This window comes from Bombina bombina, chromosome 2 (assembly GCF_027579735.1).
Source record: "Bombina bombina isolate aBomBom1 chromosome 2, aBomBom1.pri, whole genome shotgun sequence".
NCBI lineage: Eukaryota > Metazoa > Chordata > Amphibia > Anura > Bombinatoridae > Bombina > Bombina bombina.
In genome coordinates, this window is record NC_069500.1 from 493,194,379 (window position 1) to 493,207,198 (window position 12,820).

General features: G+C 43.6%; 1 protein-coding gene across 1 annotated transcript in view; it reads left to right on the forward strand.

Moving 5' to 3' along the window:
• Nucleotides 1-12,820, forward strand: part of POLE (DNA polymerase epsilon, catalytic subunit) — a 571,199-nt gene that overhangs the window by 497,943 nt on the left and 60,436 nt on the right. The gene's annotated exons all lie outside the window — the stretch shown is intronic.

A 12,820-nucleotide genomic window follows, 5' to 3' on the forward strand; every position in this document is an offset into this window, starting at 1 on the left:
TATATAGACTTTCATATAGCCATATTGTTGGCACTTTTTTTACGTTTATCTATATATTCTGTATATATGGCCTAGGGACAGAATATCACTATTACCCTTGCTTTGTACGCAAATCTATTTGGCACAGGATTTTAATCAAATCTCTTCATTGTTCCAAAGAAGGAAAACACTTTCAGACCTATTTTGGATCTTGAACTCTAATCAGTTTGTAAGATTTCTATTTTTCAGAATGGAACATTCAGAACTATTATACCTTAACCACGGTCATTTTATGTCCATATTAGATTAAAGGATGCTTACATTCCTAATCCAATTTACTCAAAAAATTAGTTTCTGAGGTTTACTTTTCTGAAAAAACTTCATCAGTTTGTTAATCTTTCACTGTTGTCAAGCTACAACTCCAGCATACCGCTACACTGGCCTGAATGCACCCAATACGGTCTGATCTTGGATGTTAAAGCGATACTAAACCCAATTTTTTTTTCTTTCATGATTCAGATAGAGCATGCACTTTTAAGCAGCTTTCTAATTTACTCCTATTTTGAATCTTGCTATCTTTATTGGAATTGGTGGCTGAATCTTCAATTTATTAATCAGGAGTCTTCTTAGTTGTCCTACCTGATCTGTGATTACCACAGATCCAAATTTTCATGTTGGAGAGCTGTTTGGGGGTCTCTGACAACACAGGGTTTGGGGTCCTCCGAGGCGAGGTTGCCAATCAATATAGAACTCAATTTTTAGAAACCGGATATGTTCTATCTGATTGTGGATCCTTGGGACCTACCAGAAATAGATCTGAGGGCCTTGCTTCTTCACAGTGCATGTCCTTTCTCTGATGTGTTATTAATATCCTTCCATACATTCCTCCGTGATCAGACTGTTTTGTCTCAAGGTCCTTTTCTCCTGTTAAGTGTAGTCAGTCCACAGGTCATCCATTACTTATGGGATATTAACTCCTCCCTAACAGGAAGTGCAAGAGGATCACCCAAGCAGAGCTGCTATATAGCTCCTCCCCTCTACGTCACACCCAGTCATTCTCTTGCACCCAACTAATAGATAGGATGTGTGAGAGGACTGTGGTGATTAAACTTAGTTTTAATATCTTCAATCAAAAGTTTGTTGTTTTAAACAGCACCGGAGTGTGTTGTTTCTTCTCAGGCAGTATTAGAAGAAGAATCTACCTGAGTTTGTGTATGATCTTAGCGGACGTAACTAAGATCCATTTGCTGTTCTCGGCCATTCTGAGGAGCGAGGTAACTTCAGAACAGGGGACAGCGGGCAGGGTTCACCTGCAAAGAGGTATGTTGCAGTATATTATTTTCTAAGGAATGGAATTGACTGAGAAAATACTGCTAATACCAATATAATGTAAGTACAGCCTTAAATGCAGTAGTAGCAACTGGTATCAGGCTGTTATGTATGTATGTTGGCACTAAAGTATTTCTGGGGAATGGCACTTCACTAAGAAAATACGGTATACATATAACTTATAGCCTTTCTGCAGTGATAGCGACTAGCAACAGGCTTTTATTATTATTTCATATATTTAAAACGTTTACTGGCAGGTTAATCGTTTTTCTCTCTGAGGTACTTGGTGAAAATGTATGGGCATTATTTTCCACTTGGCTGTCGTTTATTTTGAATAAAATCAGTTTACTGAGTTTCCCCACTGCTGTATTATGAGTGGGAGGGGCCTATTTTGGCGCTTTTACTACGCATTAAAAATTCAGTCACAGTCTTCCTTATTCTCCCTGCATGATCCAGGACGTCTCTACAGAGCTCAGGGGTCTCCAAAACTAGTTTGAGGGAGGTAATCACTCACAGCAGACCTGTGAGACTGTGCTTTGACTGTGATAAAAACGTATTTATTTGATTTGTCAATCGTTTTTTTGGTATTAAGGGGTTAATAATCCATTTGCTGATGGGTGCTATCCTTTGCTAAATTAATGCATTTCATATGAAAAATTGATTGCTATAACTAAACCGGTTCATTGTTATATCAAAGTGACAGTTTTTTTTGTGTGCTTCTTAAAGGCACAGTAACGTTTTATATATTGCTTGTAAATTCATTTGAAAAGTATTTTCCAAGCTTGCTAGTCTAATTGCTAGTTTGTTTAAACATGTCTGACACAGAGGAATCTCTTTGTGCTATATGTTCAAAGGCCAAGGTGGAGCCCAATAGAAATTTATGTACTTATTGCATTGATGCTACTTTAAATAAAAGCCAATCTGTACATGTTAAGCAAAATTCACCAGACAACGAGGGGGAAGTTATGCCGACTAACTTGCCTCACGTGTCAGTACCTGCATCTCCCGCTCAGGAGGTGCGTGATATTGTAACGCCAAGTACATCAGGGCGGCCATTACAAATCACTTTACAAGACATGGCTAATGTTATGACTGAAGTTTTATCTAAATTGCCAGAACTTAGGGGTAAACGAGACCACTCTGGGGTGAGAACAGAGTGCGCTGATAATGCTAGGGCCATGTCTGATACTGCGTCACAATTTGCAGAACATGAGGACGGAGAGCTTCATTCTGTGGGTGACGGATCTGATCCAAATAAACTGGATTCAGACATTTCAAATTTTAAATTTAAGCTGGAGAACCTCCGTGTATTACTAGGGGAGGTGTTAGCGGCTCTGAATGATTGTAACACGGTTGCAATCCCAGAGAAAATATGTAGGTTGGATAAATATTTTGCGGTACCGACGTGTACTGACGTTTTTCCTATACCTAAGAGACTTACTGAAATTGTTACTAAGGAGTGGGATAGACCCAGTGTGCCTTTCTCACCCCCTCCTATATTCAGAAAAATGTTTCCAATAGACGCCACCACACGGGACTTATGGCAAACGGTCCCTAAGGTGGAGGGAGCAGTTTCTACTTTAGCTAAGCGTACCACTATCCCGGTGGAGGATAGCTGTGCCTTTTCAGATCCAATGGATAAAAAGTTAGAGGGTTACCTTAAGAAAATGTTTGTTCAACAAGGTTTTATATTGCAACCCCTTGCATGCATTGCGCCTGTCACGGCTGCGGCGGCATTTTGGTTTGAGTCTCTGGAAGAGACCCTTGACACAGCTCCATTGGATGAGATTACACACAAGCTTAAAGCCCTTAAGCTAGCTAATTCATTTATTTCTGATGCCGTAGTACACTTAAATAAACTTACGGCTAAGAATTCCGGATTCGCCATTCAGGCGCGCAGAGCGCTGTGGCTAAAATCCTGGTCAGCTGATGTGACTTATAAATCTAAATTGCTTAACATACCTTTCAAGGGGCAGACATTATTCGGGCCCGGTTTGAAAGAAATTATCGCTGATATTACGGGAGGTAAGGGCCATGCCCTGCCTCAAGACAGAGCCAAACCGAGGGCTAGACAGTCTAATTTTCGTGCCTTTCGTAACTTCAAGGCAGGAGCAGCATCAACTTCCTCTGCTCCAAAACAGGAAGGAACTGTTGCTCGCTACAGACAAGGCTGGAAACCTAACCAGACCTGGAACAAGGGCAAGCAGGCCAGAAAACCTGCTGCTGCCCCTAAGACAGCATGAAGTGAGGGCCCCCGATCCGGAAACGGATCTAGTGGGGGGCAGACTTTCTCTCTTCGCCCAGGCTTGGGCAAGAGATGTCCAGGATCCCTGGGCGTTGGAGATCATATCTCAGGGATATCTTCTGGACTTCAAAGCTTCTCCTCCACAAGGGAGATTTCATCTTTCAAGGTTGTCAACAAACCAGATAAAGAAAGAGGCGTTTCTACGCTGTGTACAAGATCTTTTACTAATGGGAGTGATCCATCCGGTTCCGCGGTCGGAACACGGACAAGGGTTTTACTCAAATCTGTTTGTGGTTCCCAAGAAAGAAGGAACCTTCAGACCAATATTGGATTTAAAGATCCTAAACAAATTCCTAAGAGTTCCATCGTTCAAAATGGAAACTATTCGGACAATCTTACCCATGATCCAAAGGGGGTCAGTACATGACCACAGTGGATTTAAAGGATGCCTACCTTCACATAGCGATTCACAAGGATCATTACCGGTATCTAAGGTTTGCCTTCCTAGACAGGCATTACCAGTTTGTAGCTCTTCCCTTCGGGTTAGCTACGGCTCCAAGAATCTTTACAAAGGTTCTGGGTTCTCTTCTGGCGGTACTAAGACCGCGAGGAATATCGGTAGCTCCGTACCTAGACGACATTCTGATACAAGCGTCAAGTTTCCAAACTGCCAAGTCTCATACAGAGTTAGTACTGGCATTTCTAAGGTCACATGGGTGGAAAGTGAACGAAGAAAAGAGTTCTCTATTGCCACTCACAAGAGTTCCCTTCTTAGGGACTCTCATAGATTCTGTAGAAATGAAGATTTATCTGACAGAGGTCAGGTTAACAAAACTTCTAGATGCTTGCCGGATCCTTCATTCCATTCCACACCCGTCAGTGGCTCAATGCATGGAGGTAATCGGCTTAATGGTAGCGGCAATGGACATAGTACCCTTTGCACGCCTGCATCTCAGACCACTGCAATTGTGCATGCTAAGTCAGTGGAATGGGGATTACTCAGATTTGTCCCCTATGCTGAATCTGGATCAAGAGACCAGAAATTCTCTTCTATGGTGGCTCTCTCGGCCACATCTATCCAAGGGGATGCCCTTCAGCAGGCCAGATTGGACGATTGTAACAGCAGACGCCAGCCTGATAGGTTGGGGCGCTGTCTGGAATTCCCTGAAGACTCAGGGATCTTGGACTCAGGAGGAGAGTCTCCTTCCCATAAATATTCTGGAATTAAGAGCAGTTTTCAATGCCCTTCTGGCTTGGCCTCAGTTAGCAACTCTGAGGTTCATCAGGTTTCAGTCGGACAACATCACGACTGTGGCTTACATCAACCATCAGGGAGGGACAAGGAGTTCCCTAGCTATGATGGAAGTCTCAAAGATAATTCACTGGGCAGAGTCTCACTCTTGCCACCTATCAGCGATCCACATCCCAGGCGTGGAGAACTGGGAAGCGGATTATCTAAGTCGCCAAACTTTTCATCCGGGGGAGTGGGAACTTCATCCGGAGGTCTTTGCCCAAATACTTCGGCGTTGGGGCAAACCAGATCTGGATCTCATGGCGTCTCGCCAGAACGCCAAACTTCCTTATTACAGATCCAGGTCCAGAGACCCGGGAGCGGTTCTGATAGATGCTCTGACAGCACCTTAGGGTCTTCAACATGGCTTATGTGTTTCCACCCTTCCCGATGCTTCCTCGATTGATTGCCAGGATCAAACAGGAGAGAGCATCGGTGATTCTAATAGCGCCTGCGTGGCCACGCAGGACCTGGTATGCAGATCTAGTGGACATGTCGTCCTGTCCACCATGGTCTCTGCCTCTGAGACAGGACCTTCTGGTGCAGGGTCCTTTCAAACATCCAAATCTAATTTCTCTGAGGCTGACTGCATGGAGATTGAACGCTTGATTCTATCAAAGCGTGGATTCTCGGAGTCAGTGATTGATACCTTGATACAGGCTAGGAAGCCTGTTACCAGGAAAATTTACCATAAAATATGGCGCAAATACTTGCATTGGTGCGAATCCAAGAGTTACTCATGGAGTAAGGTTAGGATTCCTAGGATATTGTCTTTTCTACAAGAAGGTTTAGAAAAGGGCTTATCCGCTAGTTCGTTAAAGGGACAGATCTCAGCTTTGTCCATCCTTTTACACAAACGTCTGTCAGAAGTTCCAGACGTTCAGGCTTTTTGTCAGGCTTTGGCCAGGATTAAGCCTGTGTTTAAAACTGTTGTTCCACCATGGAGCTTAAACTTAGTTCTTAACGTTTTACAGGGTGTTCCGTTTGAACCCCTTCATTCCATTGATATCAAGCTGTTATCTTGGAAAGTTCTGTTTTTAATGGCTATTTCCTCGGCTCGAAGAGTCTCTGAGTTATCTGCTTTACATTGTGATTCTCCTTATCTGATTTTCCATTCAGACAAGGTAGTTCTGCGTACTAAACCTGGGTTCTTACCTAAGGTAGTCACTAACAGGAATATCAATCAAGAGATTGTTGTTCCTTCATTGTGTCCTAATCCTTCCTCAAAGAAGGAACGACTTCTGCACAATCTGGACGTTGTCCGTGCCCTGAAATTTTATTTACAGGCAACTAAAGATTTTCGACAAACTTCTTCCCTGTTTGTCGTCTATTCTGGACAGAGGAGAGGTCAAAAGGCTTCGGCTACCTCTCTCCTTCTGGCTTCTCCAACATTGGTGTGTCCGGTCCACGGCGTCATCCATAACTTGTGGGAATATTCTCTTCCCCAACAGGAAATGGCAAAGAGCACAGCAAAAGCTGTCCATATAGTCCCTCCGAGGCTCCGCCCCCCCAGTCATTCTCTTTGCCGCTCTAACAAGTAGCATTTCCACGGAGATGGTGAAGAGTATGTGGTGTTTAATTGTAGTTTTTTATTCTTCTATCAAGAGTTTGTTATTTTAAAAAAGTGCTGGTATGTACTATTTACTCTAAAACAGAAAGAGATGAAGAGTTCTGTTTATAAGAGGAGTATGATTTTAGCAGCAGTAACTAAAATCGGTTGCTGTTCCCACACAGGACTGTTGAGCTGAGAGAACTTCAGTTGGGGGGAACAGTTTGCAGACTTTTCTGCTTAAGGTATGACTAGCCATTATTCTAACAAGACTGTGTAATGCTGGAAGGCTGTCATTTTTCCCTCATGGGGATCGGTAAGCCATTTTCTTAGACTCAAACAGAATAAAGGGCTTATTATGGGCTATAAACTGGTAGACACTTTTATGGGCTAAATCGATTGCTTTATTTAGGTATTATATGCAGTTTGAAGTTGAATTTCACACTTTTATAACTTTGAGGAACGTTTTTTACGCCAGGCACTTGTTTAGACACCTTCCCAGTCAGGAAGGGCCTTTCTCTGTAGTAGGCAGAGCCTCATTTTCGTGCCATTACTGCGCAGTTACTTTTGAGAACAGTACATGCAGCTGCATGTGTGTGGGTCTGGAATTCACTGAAAAGGTTCCTAGAAGGCTTCATTTGGTATCGTATACCCCCCTGGGATTGGTGAAGTCGCAGCAAAGGCTGGGGCTGGGACTGTAAGGGGGTTAAAAATTGTAAGGGCTCCGGTTTCCACATTTTAAGGGTTAACAGCCTTAAATTTGGGGTGCAATACTTGGAATGCTTTAAGACACTGTGGTGAAAATTTCGTAAAGATTGGATAATTCCTTCATAGTTTTTCACATATTCAGTAATAAAGTGTGCCCTGTTTAACATTTAACAGTAACGGTTTTGTTTTAAAACGGTTTTTGTGCTTTATTAACCAGTTTAAGCCTGTTTAACATGTCTGTGCCTTCAGATAGATCATGTTCTGTATGTATGGAAGCTAATGTGATTCCTCCTTCTAATATGTGTGATAATTGTGCCATAGCGTCCAAACAAAGTAAGGACAGTACTGTCACAAATAGTAAAGTTGCCCAAGATGATTCCTCAGATGAAGGAAGTAGGCATAGTTCTACATCATCTCCTTCTGTGTCTACACCAGTTTTGCCCACGCAGGAGACCCCTAGTACTTCTAGCGCGCCAATGCTTGTTACTATGCAACAATTGACTTCAGTAATGGATAACTCCATAGCAAATATTTTATCCAAAATGCCAGCATTTCAGAGAAAGCGCGATTGCTCTGTTTTAAACACTGTAGAGCAGGAGGGCGCTGATGATAATTTTTCTGTCATACCCTCACACCAATCTGAAGTGGCAATGAGGGAGGTTTTGTCAGATGGGGAAATTTCTGAAACAGGAAGAATTTCTCAGCAGGCAGAACCTGATGTTGTGACATTTAAATTTAAATTAGAGCATCTCCGCGCATTGCTTAAAGAGGTGCTATCTACTCTGGATGATTGTGACAATCTGGTCATCCCAGAAAAATTGTGCAAGATGGACAAGTTCCTTGAGGTCCCGGTGCACCCTGATGCTTTTCCAATACCCAAACGGGTGGCGGACATAGTGAATAAGGAGTGGGAGAAGCCAGGCATACCTTTTGTCCCTCCTCCTATATTTAAGAAATTATTTCCTATGGTCGACCCCAGAAAGGACTTATGGCAAACAGTCCCTAAGGTCGAGGGGGCGGTTTCTATACTAGCCAAACGCACAACCATTCCTATTGAGGACAATTGTGCTTTCAAAGATCCTATGGATAAAAAATTGGAGGGTTTGCTTAAAAAAATTTTTGTACAGCAAGGTTACCTCCTTCATCCTATTTCGTGTATTATTCCTGTCACTACAGCGGCGTGGTTCTGGTTCGAGGAACTGGAAAAGTCGCTCAGTAGGGAGACTCCGTATGAGGAAGTCATGGACAGAATTCACGCACTTAAGTTAGCTAATTCCTTTATTTTAGATGCCGCTTTGCAGTTCAGGGTTTCAGGGTTTGCAATTGTGGCGCACAGAGCGCTCTGGCTAAAGTCTTGGTCGGCGGATGTATCTTCCAAGACAAAATTGCTTAATATCACTTTCAAAGGTAAGACCCTTTTTGGGCCAGAATTGAAAGAAATTATTTCAGACATCACTGGGGGTAAGGGCCATGCCCTCCCACAAGATAGGCCTTTCAAGGCTAAGAATAAGTCTAATTTTCGTTCCTTTCGCAATTTCAGGAACGGGACCGGCTTCCAACTCTGCAGCCTCTAGACAAGAGGGTAACGCTTCCCAGACTAAACCAGCTTGGAAACCAATGCAAGGGTAAACAGGCCAAGAAGCCTGCTGCTGCTACCAAGACAGCATGAAGGGGTAGTCCCCGATCCGGGACCGGATCTAGTAGGGGGCAGACTCTCTCTCTTTGCTCAGGCTTGGGCAAGAGATGTTCAGGATCCCTGGGCACTAGAAATAGTCTCTCAGGGTTATCTTCTAGAATTCAAGGAACTACCCCCAAGGGGAAGGTTCCACATGTCTCTCTTATCTTCAAACCAAATAAAGAGACAGGCATTCTTACATTGTTTAGAAGACCTGTTAAAGATGGGAGTGATACACCCAGTTCCAACGGTGGAACAAGGTCAGGGGTTTTACTCAAATCTGTTTGTAGTTCCCAAGAAAGAGGGAACTTTCAGACCAATTCTGGATTTAAAAATTCTAAACAAATTTCTCAGAGTTCCATCGTTCAAAATGGAAACCATTCGAACGATTTTACCCACAATCCAGGAGGGTCAATTTATGACTACCGTGGATTTAAAGGATGCGTATCTACATATTCCTATCCACAAAGATCATTATCAGTTCCTAAGGTTCGTCTTTCTGGACAAGCATTACCAGTTCGTGGCTCTCCCATTCGGGCTAGCCACTGCTCCAAGGATTTTCACAAAGGTGCTCGGGTTCCTTCTAGCGGTTCTAAGACCAAGGGGTATTGCAGTGGCACCTTACCTGGACGACATCCTAATTCAAGCGTCGTCTCTTTCAAAAGGCTCATACAGACATCGTTCTAGCCTTTCTCAGATCTCACGGGTGGAAGGTGAACGTAGAAAAGAGTTCCCTGTATCCGTCGACAAGAGTTCCCTTTTTTGGGAACAATAATAGATTCTTTAGAAATGAAGATCTTCCTGACAGAAGTCAGAAAGTCAAAGCTTCTAAACGCTTGTCAAGTTCTTCACTCTATTCTGCAGCCTTCCATAGCTCAGTGCATGGAAGTAGTAGGGTTGATGGTTGCAGCAATGGACATAGTTCCTTTTGCTCGAATTCATCTAAGACCATTACAACTGTGCATGCTCAAGCAGTGGAATGGGGACTATACAGACTTGTCTCCAATGATTCAAGTAGATCAGATGACCAGAGACTCACTCCGTTGGTGGCTGACCCAGGATCACCTGTCCCAGGGAATGAGCTTCCGCAGACCAGAGTGGGTCATCGTCACGACCGACGCCAGTCTATTAGGCTGGGGCGCGGTCTGGGATTCCCTGAAAGCTCAGGGTCTATGGTCTCGGGAAGAGTCTCTTCTCCCGATAAACATTCTGGAACTGAGAGCGATATTCAATGCTCTCCGGGCTTGGCCTCAACTAGCGAAGGCCAGATTCATAAGATTCCAGTCAGACAACATGACGACTGTTGCTTACATCAACCATCAGGGGGGAACAAGGAGTTCCTTGGCGATGAGAGAGGTGTCCAAAATCATTAAATGGGCGGAAGATCACTCCTGCCACCTATCTGCAATCCACATCCCAGGAGTAGACAACTGGGAGGCGGATTATCTGAGTCGTCAGACTTTCCATCCGGGGGAGTGGGAACTTCACCCGGAGGTGTTTGCCCAGTTGACTCAATTATGGGGCATTCCAGACATGGATCTGATGGCGTCTCGTCATAACTTCAAGGTTCCTTGCTACGGGTCCAGATCCAGGGATCCCAAGGCGACTCTAGTGGATGCATTAGTGGCGCCTTGGTCCTTCAACCTAGCTTATGCGTTTCCGCCGTTCCCTCTCCTTCCCAGGCTGGTAGCCAGGATCAAACAGGAGAAGGCCTCTGTGATTCTGATAGCTCCTGCGTGGCCACGCAGGACTTGGTATGCAGACCTGGTGAATATTTCATCGGCTCCACCTTGGAAGCTACCTTTGAGACAGGATCTTCTAGTGCAAGGTCCATTCGAACATCCAAATCTAGTTTCTCTCCAGCTGACTGCTTGGAAATTGAACGCTTGATTTTATCCAAGTGCGGGTTTTCGGATTCAGTGATAGATACTTTGGTCCAAGCCAGAAAACCCGTGACTAGAAAGATTTACCATAAAATATGGAAAAGATATATCTGTTGGTGTGAATCCAATGGATTCTCATGGAGTAAGATTAAATTCCCAGGATCCTCTCCTTTCTCCAAGAAGGTTTGGATAAGGGATTGTCAGCGAGTTCTCTAAAAGGACAGATTTCTGCTCTATCTGTCTTGTTACACAAACGACTGGCAGCTGAGCTTTTGTACAGGCTTTGGTCAGGATCAAGCCTGTTTACAGATCTTTGACTCCTCCCTGGAGTCTAAATTTAGTTCTTTCAGTTCTTCAAGGGGTTCCGTTTGAACCCTTACATTCCATAGATATCAAGTTATTATCTTGGAAAGTTCTATTTTTGGTTGCTATTTCTTCTGCTAGAAGAGTTTCTGAATTATCTGCTTTGCAGTGTGACCCTCCTTATCTGGTATTCCATCCAGATAAGGTTGTTTTGCGTACCAAGCCTGGTTTTCTTCCAAAAGTTGTTTCCAACAAGAATATTAGCCAGGAAATAGTTGTTCCTTCTTTGTGTCCAAAACCAGTTTCAAAGAAGGAATGTTTGTTACACAATTTAGATGTAGTCCGTGCTTTAAAATTCTATTTAGAAGCAACAAAGTATTTCAGACAAACTTCTTCTCTGTTTGTCGTTTATTCTGGCAAGAGGAGAGGTCAAAAGGCTACTGCTACCTCTTTCCTTCTGGCTGAAAAGCATCATCCGATTGGCCTACGAGACTGCCGGACGGCAGCCTCCTGAACGAATCACAGCTCACTCTACTAGGGCTGTGGCTTCCACATGGGCCTTCAAGAACGAGGCTTCTGTTGATCAGATATGTAAGGCAGCGACTTGGTCTTCTCTGCACACTTTTGCCAAATTCTACAAATTTGATACTTTTGCTTCCTCGGAGGCTCTTTTTGGGAGAGAGGTTTTGCAAGCCGTGGTGCCTTCTGTTTAGGTAACCTGATTTGCTCCCTCCCTTCATCCGTGTCCTAAAGCTTTGGTATTGGTTCCCACATGTTATGGATGACGCCGTGGACTGGACACACCAATGTTGGAGAAAACAGAATTTATGCTTACCTGATAAATTACTTTCTCCAACGGTGTGTCCGGTCCACGGCCCGCCCTGGTTTTTTAATCAGGTTTGAAAAATTTCTTTCTTTATACACTACAGTCACCACGGCACCCTATAGTTTCTCCTTTTTTTTTCTCCTATCCGTCGGTCGAATGACTGGGGGGGGGGGGCGGAGCCTGGGAGGGACTATATGGACAGCTTTTGCTGTGCTCTTTGCCATTTCCTGTTGGGGAAGAGAATATTCCCACAAGTTATGGATGACGCCGTGGACCGGACACACCGTTGGAGAAAGTAATTTATCAGGTAAGCATAAATTCTGTTTTTCCTGACATTCTTTTAGAATCCCTCGGATTCTTCAGTTTTTGCAGGATGGTTAAGATAAGGATTTCCCAATTACATGACAGTGCAGATATCTGCCATTTCTTTTTATTTATTGGAAGATTGCTAGTCTTCCTGATATCACTGGTTTTGTTCCGGCAAAGGTCCGAATTAAACCTGTTATCAAGGCTATTCCTCCTTCTAGGAGTCCTTACCTAGTGTTAAAGGGTATTGCAGTGTCTTCAGTTTGAGCATATACATGTATTAGACATTAGACTACTTTATTAGAAAGAAGAGTTTTTAGTTTTTTCTGGCCCTAGGAAAGGTCAGAATGCCTCTATTTCTTTAGCCTCTTTGTTGATTCACAAGGCTTACTTAGAGGCGGGTCAGCCTCCACCACAACGTATTATGGCTCATTCTACTAGGTCAGTTGCCACCTCTTGGGGTTTTCAAGAATAACGCTTCAGTTGATCAAACTTGCAAAGCAGCCACTTCTTTGCATACCTTTACAAAATTTTACAGTCCAATAGACCAACCAGGTATAGTTCTATACCTGGTGCAGGTGATATAGGGGCAACTGCAAACACCCCTTATACTTACAAAAGCACCACAGCACCAAATCTTGTAAAGAAACTCTTGTCTGTTGTAGCATCAAGACACACAAAGCAGCAAGCAACATTTCGAGTTATTCATCCTTAATCATGCTAATC